Source organism: Pinus tabuliformis, chromosome 8 (genome assembly GCF_031772625.1).
Source record: "Pinus tabuliformis cultivar Carrire ecotype Pingquan chromosome 8, CPIR1, whole genome shotgun sequence".
NCBI lineage: Eukaryota > Viridiplantae > Streptophyta > Pinopsida > Pinales > Pinaceae > Pinus > Pinus tabuliformis.
The window spans coordinates 418,856,351-418,863,927 of NC_142294.1; the positions used below are offsets into that span (position 1 = coordinate 418,856,351).

Consider the following 7,577-nt stretch of genomic DNA (forward strand, 5'->3'; position numbering starts at 1 on the left):
GTTAGCCCTATACTACCTCGTAGAGCAGCAGCTAAGAATAGGAACCTAGCCACAGTAATAGCAGCTTGTTTGGGTGCTTACTTGAGGACTGATATTGGCTGTAACTTACCATGACCCATGATGGCAAGTGAAGAGTGGTCTTGTGAAAAGCAGAGCTAGTTAAGGGCAAATAGGTTGCTCTGCATTACAGCAAAGGGGACAAGTTTCCCTTGGAGGTCAACTATATTAATAGAAGGTTGCTCTGAACATAAAGAGGACAGCCTTTCCTTGGAGATCAATTGCGGTCAAATCTGGGCAGATTTTGGGACTGTTAGGAGTCTGCACTTTGGACCTGTTGAAGGAGTCTGCAACTATAGCCTAGCTGCTCTGCTAGGCTGTAAGCCATAGCAAGCAGCTAAGGCTGGTGAGTGTAAATGGTTGCAGCATATAGGTGACAGTAAGGATGGGTGCAGCATGGTGCAGTATGGTGTAGCACAATGGTACAGCATGGTATTGCAGCAGCTTATTGATGATGGGTACAACATGATGATGAGAAACTGCTCTGTGATGGGAGCAGCACAGTGATGAGAGCAGCTCATTGATTGGGTGCAACACAGTGACAGGTGTAGCCTGATGATGAGGTGCAGCACAATGATGGGTGTAGCATGGTGATGGAGTCACCTTGCAGGATCAGTTGAAGCAGTATGTCTTCACCGGAGTTTAGATCAGCTACCTCATGTGTTATCTTCATAAAGAAGATCTCTGCTCTTATTTTGATAAGTCAAAATGTTGACTTATGATGTATATGTACTATCTCTCTCTCTGCTGAACTATTGAAGAACATAAGAAGAATTGATCAAGGGTTTCCCCACATTGGGGTTTGTCCCTGGCTGGCGCCACATCTTGTGTCCTCTTGTCTTGGCTCGTTTTCTGCGATTTATATTTATGTTCTATCTGCATTTTACTATCATGCTAAATGTGATTGCCAATCTGGAATTGATATTGAGCTAATATGAAAAATTGAAGTAAATTTGCTCTAAGCATAGAACATACCTAAAATTAACATTGAGGCACATCCATGGAGATTACATGGATGCACCATCTTTAAACTTTCTATTTATAGATATGTAAGCACCAAAGTCACTGCTTGAGGTGAGGGTGTGTGCAAGAACTATTATAGGAAGGCACAAATCCCTAGGAGGCACATGAATATTTGGTATCCAATTTGGAGGTGTAGTGCATGCATTCACGCATTAAATCTTCTCCAGTAGGGTGCACTATTACAAGGAGAGTTATCCATGCAGTGGGGTGCACTTATCCTTGAACATAATATGGTAAGGGTTAACTCTATCAACTCGATTGCATCACTAGATGTCTAGATACATTGTATTTCCCCTTCGTCTCTTATTTTATAAAAGATCTTTAGGACTCTTCATTGTGACTTTACATAAATGGTGTTTTTGGCATACTACCTTATGTTTTTTCTTTTTAGAGTAATGATGCAATTGAGTGCCCCAAATTCTACTCATTGTGTTTGTCTATTTAGCATTCACTCACCCATTGTTTTAATAGGTTAATTCGTTTTCAAAATAGGGTTTGTTTTAGGAGCTCATGTGTACTTGCCATATCATGAAAATTTAACATAGTCTCAAAGTTGTGCAGTATCTGTTGCATTACCATTGCTAAATGCTGGATTTTGTACGTGGAATTATAATATATTGTTTAAATCTAAATATGGAAGTATACGAGGGAAGAGAATGACGTACCACAATGTTAGGGCAGCAAAGGTGCACAGTTTTGATCTAAACGAAGCAACAAACATTAACAGCTAGGTGGTTGGCGTGGTCAAGGCAAGGGTCTGAGGGGTTGTGGATGACTGAAGCAATGGGCTTGGCGTTGGTCATTCATTTTAGTTTGGATTCAACTCGTGATATATATTGCTAACATAAATTTATTCACATTATCCTAAAACAAAAAAGAAAATGGAGGAATGAGCCCTAAATTATTCACCAACCACAATGACTAGTTATTTTACCAGTATTGAATGATTAGCATGAGTACCTGAGTGTTGTGGTCTATCACAAATTGAGAACTGGAACGAAGTTCACCTTCCACCAATGCAAGAGTAAATGTGAAGGAAGTATATTCTAGGCTTGCAGAGTAAAAATTCTGAAACATAGTTGTCCTGCAACCGTATTTAAGACAATGGGTATCCCATGATTAATGAGATGATCAAGCAATTGTCTGCAGCAGTTGTAGAGGGCTTCACTTCCTACTTAGCAACGAAGTGCAAGCAAAAAAATCTGCCAGAAGATGGTACAACTAGTGTGATTAATTATTTTAGCAATATAAAAATCGATTTATATCTATTGTGACTAACTCTTTTAGCAATATAAAAATTGATTTATATCTATATATAAAAGCATGAGTACCTGAATGTTGTGGCCATTACAAATTGAGAACCGCGACTGCACAAGTAAATAATGTCAATGTCGAGGAAGAATATACGAGGCTTGCAAAGTCGAATTTCTAAAACAGAGTTGTCCTGCATTTATATTTAAGGCAATGGGTATTCCAAGATTAGTGAGATGATCAAGCAACATTCTACAAGAACAACAATCTGCCAGGTTGTTTGTTTCTGTGAGACATTGTGAGACATTAGAAACATATGAATTACATTTTGCAAAAAATTAAACAGCAGTTGTAGAGGCCTTCACTCCCCACTTACCTACAAAGTGCAAGAACAACAATCTGCCAGAACATGGTAGAAGTCATTACCGGTCGTTCGTTTCTGTGAAACATTAGAAAAATATCAATAACATTGCAGAAATTCAAACAGCAGTTGTAGAGGGCTTCAATCCCCACTTACCCACAAAGTGTAAAAACAACAATATGGCAGAAGATACCCACAAAATTCAAAAACAACAATCTGGCAGAAGATGGTAGAAGTCATTACTGGTCGTTCGTTTCTGTGAGACATTAGAAAAATAGGAATTACATTTGCAGAAATTCAAACAGCAGTTGTAGAGGGCTTCACTCCCAACTTACCCAAAAAGTGCAACAACAACAATCTACCACAAGATACCCACAACGTGGAAGAACAACAATCTGCCACAAGATGGTAGAAGTCATTACGGCTCGATCACTTCTGTGAGACATTAGACAAATATCAGTTACATTTGCAGAAATTCAAACAGCAGTTGTAGAGGGTTTCACTCCCCACTTACCAGCAGGTTCTCCTGTTGATTCTTAGCTTGATGCAGCTGCACTACCGGGCTCTGTACCTGCACATAGTGTGGAGGGATTTTGCACATTCCTTCCAGGCGCGCTTAGGAATCCTTGCACCGGGCTTCTTTATCCGATAGCGAATATAGACGTGTCTAAGGACGAGCATAACCCAATAGGAGTGTCAGATCGTGAATTCGAAAACATGGGTTCCAAGCGCAGTTCGAAAGCGAGTCTACCTTGAATCACATAGACAAGGAGAAAGGCAATAATTAGACCCGCAAAGAGAAAGCCGGAGACATCATAGGCACGGGCAGAACCAAAGGTAGCAGCAGAGGTAGGTTCCGGGTAAGTGCAAGAACAACAATCTGCTAGATACCCACAAAGTGCATGAACAACAATCTGCCAGAAGATGGTAGAAGTCAGTACGGGTCGTTCGTTTTCGTGAGACATTAGGGAAATATGAATTATGCAGAAATTCAAACAGAGCTTCACTCCCCACTTAACCACATAGGTGCAAGAACAACAATCTGCCAGCAGATACCCACAAAGTGCAAGAACAACAATATGCGAGAAGATAGTAGAAGTATTGCAGAAATTCAAATCTATAATCCAAGAAAAAATATAATTAACGAGATGACAATGGACAGGTAAAATGTAAATGAATGCATACTAAGCCAGTCATTAGAATTGAAAAAGAACCTAAGGAATTCAAATTCAAATATATAATCCAAGAAAAAATAATTAACGAGATGACAATGGACAGGTAAAATGTAAATGAATGCATACTAAGCCAGTCATTAGAATTGAAAAAAAAACCTAAGAAATTCGTTGAGAAAAGGAATTTCAGCGATAATAATTTTAATTCGGGTCGAGTTTATTTTACCTGTCAGTATAGAGCCCATCGGTGCAAGCAGAACCTTCTGAATCATACAAGCTGGCTCTCAGCGTATTTGCATTTCATTTCAGGATTGCCTGTAAAGGCACAAGTCATTGCTAGTCATTCGTTTCTGCAAGACATTGAAAAAATACAATTACATTTGCAGGAATTTTAATTTATAATTCAAGCTTCTCCTGAAGAAGTAAATGGTAAGTAAATACATGCAAACCAATCCGGTTAATAGAATCGAGCAGGGAATTTCAGCAATAAATTCATCGAGCAGGGAATTTCAGCAATAATACCTGTTATATTACCTGTCAGTACAGAGCGCCCACCAGCACAAGCAAAACCTTAAGACCATGCCTGCAACATATTCGGATTTAAAGTTTGAATACCAACAGGGCACCCACCAGCGCAAGCAAAACCTTAAGAGCATGCCTGGAACATATTGGGATTTAAAGTTTATCCAGATAACCTAAAAGATCCATATCCAGTTTAATTTTCTTTCTAAAGTGATACCATCTGTCATAGAAATTGGCAGTACCATAGTTCTTGTTTTGAGCAGACAATAATTTGCAGTATCATAGTGAGCAGACAATAATGGATGGGGATATGCTTCCAGTCTTGCCTCGCTGAGTGGCCAAAGCCAAACAAACAGTCATTAAATTCTGATTACCTCTGCAAGCTTATGAAATGCTTTTCAAAATGAATAAACAAGCAGATAATTTATTGACCAAACAGAAATAGCTCAATTGGGCATCTCACTTTCTCCCCTGAACTCCTCTTTGAGAACCCGGTATCCATTCCAGCCCTGAACTCCTCTTTGAGAACCCGGTATCCATTCCAGCCCTGAACTCCTCTTTGAGAACCCAGTATCCATTACTCTCCTCTAACTATGCTCCCGCCTTGAGGCATCCACATTCTCCCGACAATTGATTCCAGCCCTGAACTCCTCTTTGAGAACCCACCTCTTTGAGAACCAGTATCCATGCCTCTCCCCAACTCTCTCCCCAATTCTAGGCTCCAGCATTGAGGCATCCACAGCCACATGAGAGCCAGCAGGACTGGCTACAGCCAAGGCGGTTGTTCCTTTGTTATTTCCATCCGCACTGATCTTAGAATTGCGCCCCAGCCAAGGCGGTTGTTCCTTTGTTATTTCCATCCGCACTGATCTTAGAATTGCGCCCCCCATGATTCACCGCACGAACCTGAACTGCTCTCATCAGCCAGAGCCAATTCGGCTTATCCCCACTGCAAACAGGATTGTAAACTACACACTTAGACACCCACTACTCTACCACGCCGCTGCTTTTCCCACTCCCACGTTCCATAATCCGCGCTCGATGCTGACACCGTTGCTATTTTTGGCAAGTGACGCTGACACCGCTGCTTTTATTTTGGCAATTGAGGCTCGACGTTGACACCACTGCTTTTATGGCTCCGCTCCCACTACCATGTTTTATTTTCTGTGCTGACAGGTGGAATCGTAGCATCATTACTTGAAAACTTTGAATGGATAGCTAAAAACATTAATCGTTAAATCATATAGAAATTATAATAATAATTAAATATTTACATATATTTAAATTTTGTTTATATACATTATAATTTATTTATTTTGTTTTTAGTGTCGTTTTTTTTTGAAGTTTTTTCAATGGATTTTATTATTTAATTTCTTTAAAATTCTACATTATTTTTCAACATGTTGAATTTATATAATGTTTAAAAAAACTATTTTAAATAATGAATTCAAAGTGTTGAATTTATATAGTGAAAAAACTATCTTAAATAATATAAATTAATATTTTACTATAAATTTTTTAGTTAAATTTCAACACTAGAAATTCTAAAAAATCACATTAAAAACAACTCTATTTAAATTATTAAATTTTCAAAAAATAATAAAAAATATGAACTTTGACTTTTTCAATAAAATAATATTTACTATTTGAGAATGGTGGTGGTTCTCACCCTCTATATATGCATAAGGATTTAGTGTTCAAATTTAATTGAAGTTGATGCCAAATTATAAAATTTGAAAAAACAAATTCTCTAAAATAATGAATTCAAAGTGTTGAATTTATATATAGTGAAAAAACTATTTTAAATAATATAAATTAATATTTCACTACAAATTTTTTAGTTAAATTTCAACACTAGAAATTCTAAAAAATCACATTAAAACAACTCTATTTAAATTATTAAATTTTCAGAAAATAATAATAAAAAAAATATGAATTTTGACTCTTTCAATAAAATAACACTTACGATTTGAGAATGGCAGTGGTACTCACCCTCTATATATGCATACGGATTTATTGCTCAAATTTAATTGAAGTTGATGCCAAATTACAAAATTTGCAAAAACAAATTCTCTAAAATAATTTTATTTACAAGAATGGTGGTGGTTCCCACCCTCTATATATACAAACTGATTGAGTGCTCAAATTAAAGTTGATCCCAAATTATAAAATTTGCAAAAACAAATTCTCTAAATATTTTTTATTTAATATTGTAAAAAAATATTTTTATTAAAAAATTAAAATTTTAATTGAATTTAACTTAGATAGTTGGTGAATCATCAGAGATGGGCCATGGTTCTGGGGAACATCGGGGCTATTCATGACCCCATGGTTCCCAGATTTCGATCCAAATAAAATGACGGTATCCAAAGTACTGGTTTGGGTCCGTCTATACAACCTTCCCCTTCACTTCTGGAGTGAACCAGTCTTGGAATGAATTGGGAACAGCATAGGGAAATACATCAAAACAGATCTGGAGAGGACTGATGAAAGGATTTACACTTTTGCACGCATTTGTGTAGAAGCAGATTTAAGCAAAGGGCTGCCAGACAACATAAGGCTGATCTATAAACAACAAAATTGGCTGCAAGCACTAGACTATGAAAATATTGCTTTCAGATGCAGGCTCTGCAGACAGACAGGACACCTGCAAAGCACATGCCCAGAAGCAAAAAAAGCAAACAGCAAAAAGAAGCAGAAAGGGAATCAGAGGAAAGGATGGCAATTTCCTCCCCCTGACTCAGATGATGAAGAATCAGAAGCAGAAGAGGATGACACCCACGCAGAGAATGTAGGGGTAGCCCAAGAAATGGAGACACAGAAGGAAACTGCAACAGAAAACAAGACCACAAAGCTCCATCAAAATCAGGCAGACAAGGATCAAAACATGGGAGGGATCAAACGGCATCACCACTCAGATACTTCAGACTCAGACAAGGATACAGCACCACCAAATGCAGAAACACAGTTAGTCATAGCCACGATCGAACCCACTCAAGGAGAGTGGCGTAAGGTCGAAAAGAAAAAGGGGAGAAAAACTTGAAGCGTGTGTTTTACTCACTGCCGGGTTTCAATTTTTTTCTGCCTTTTTCTCTCTCTTCTTTCTCTTCTCTTTTCTTATTCTTTTTATGCACGTTAGTTCTGCTAACGTTGCGTGGGGTGCAAATGCACTCGAGCCCATATGGGCAACT

General features: G+C 38.0%; 2 long non-coding RNA genes across 2 annotated transcripts; both read right to left on the reverse strand.

Moving 5' to 3' along the window:
* Positions 1–2,046: 2,046 nt before the first annotated feature.
* On the reverse strand, positions 2,047–3,108 carry LOC149235839 (uncharacterized). The gene is made up of 4 exons (XR_016268349.1): positions 3,028–3,108; positions 2,708–2,770; positions 2,412–2,524; positions 2,047–2,282 (listed from the first exon to the last, which is right to left on the reverse strand). It is a non-coding gene; the product is annotated as an uncharacterized LOC149235839 (long non-coding RNA).
* Positions 3,109–3,212: 104 nt separating this feature from the next.
* Positions 3,213–5,350, reverse strand: LOC149235840 (uncharacterized). Its single transcript, XR_016268350.1, has 3 exons — positions 4,387–5,350; positions 4,091–4,179; positions 3,213–3,443 (listed from the first exon to the last, which is right to left on the reverse strand). It is a non-coding gene; the product is annotated as an uncharacterized LOC149235840 (long non-coding RNA).
* Positions 5,351–7,577: the final 2,227 nt, after the last annotated feature.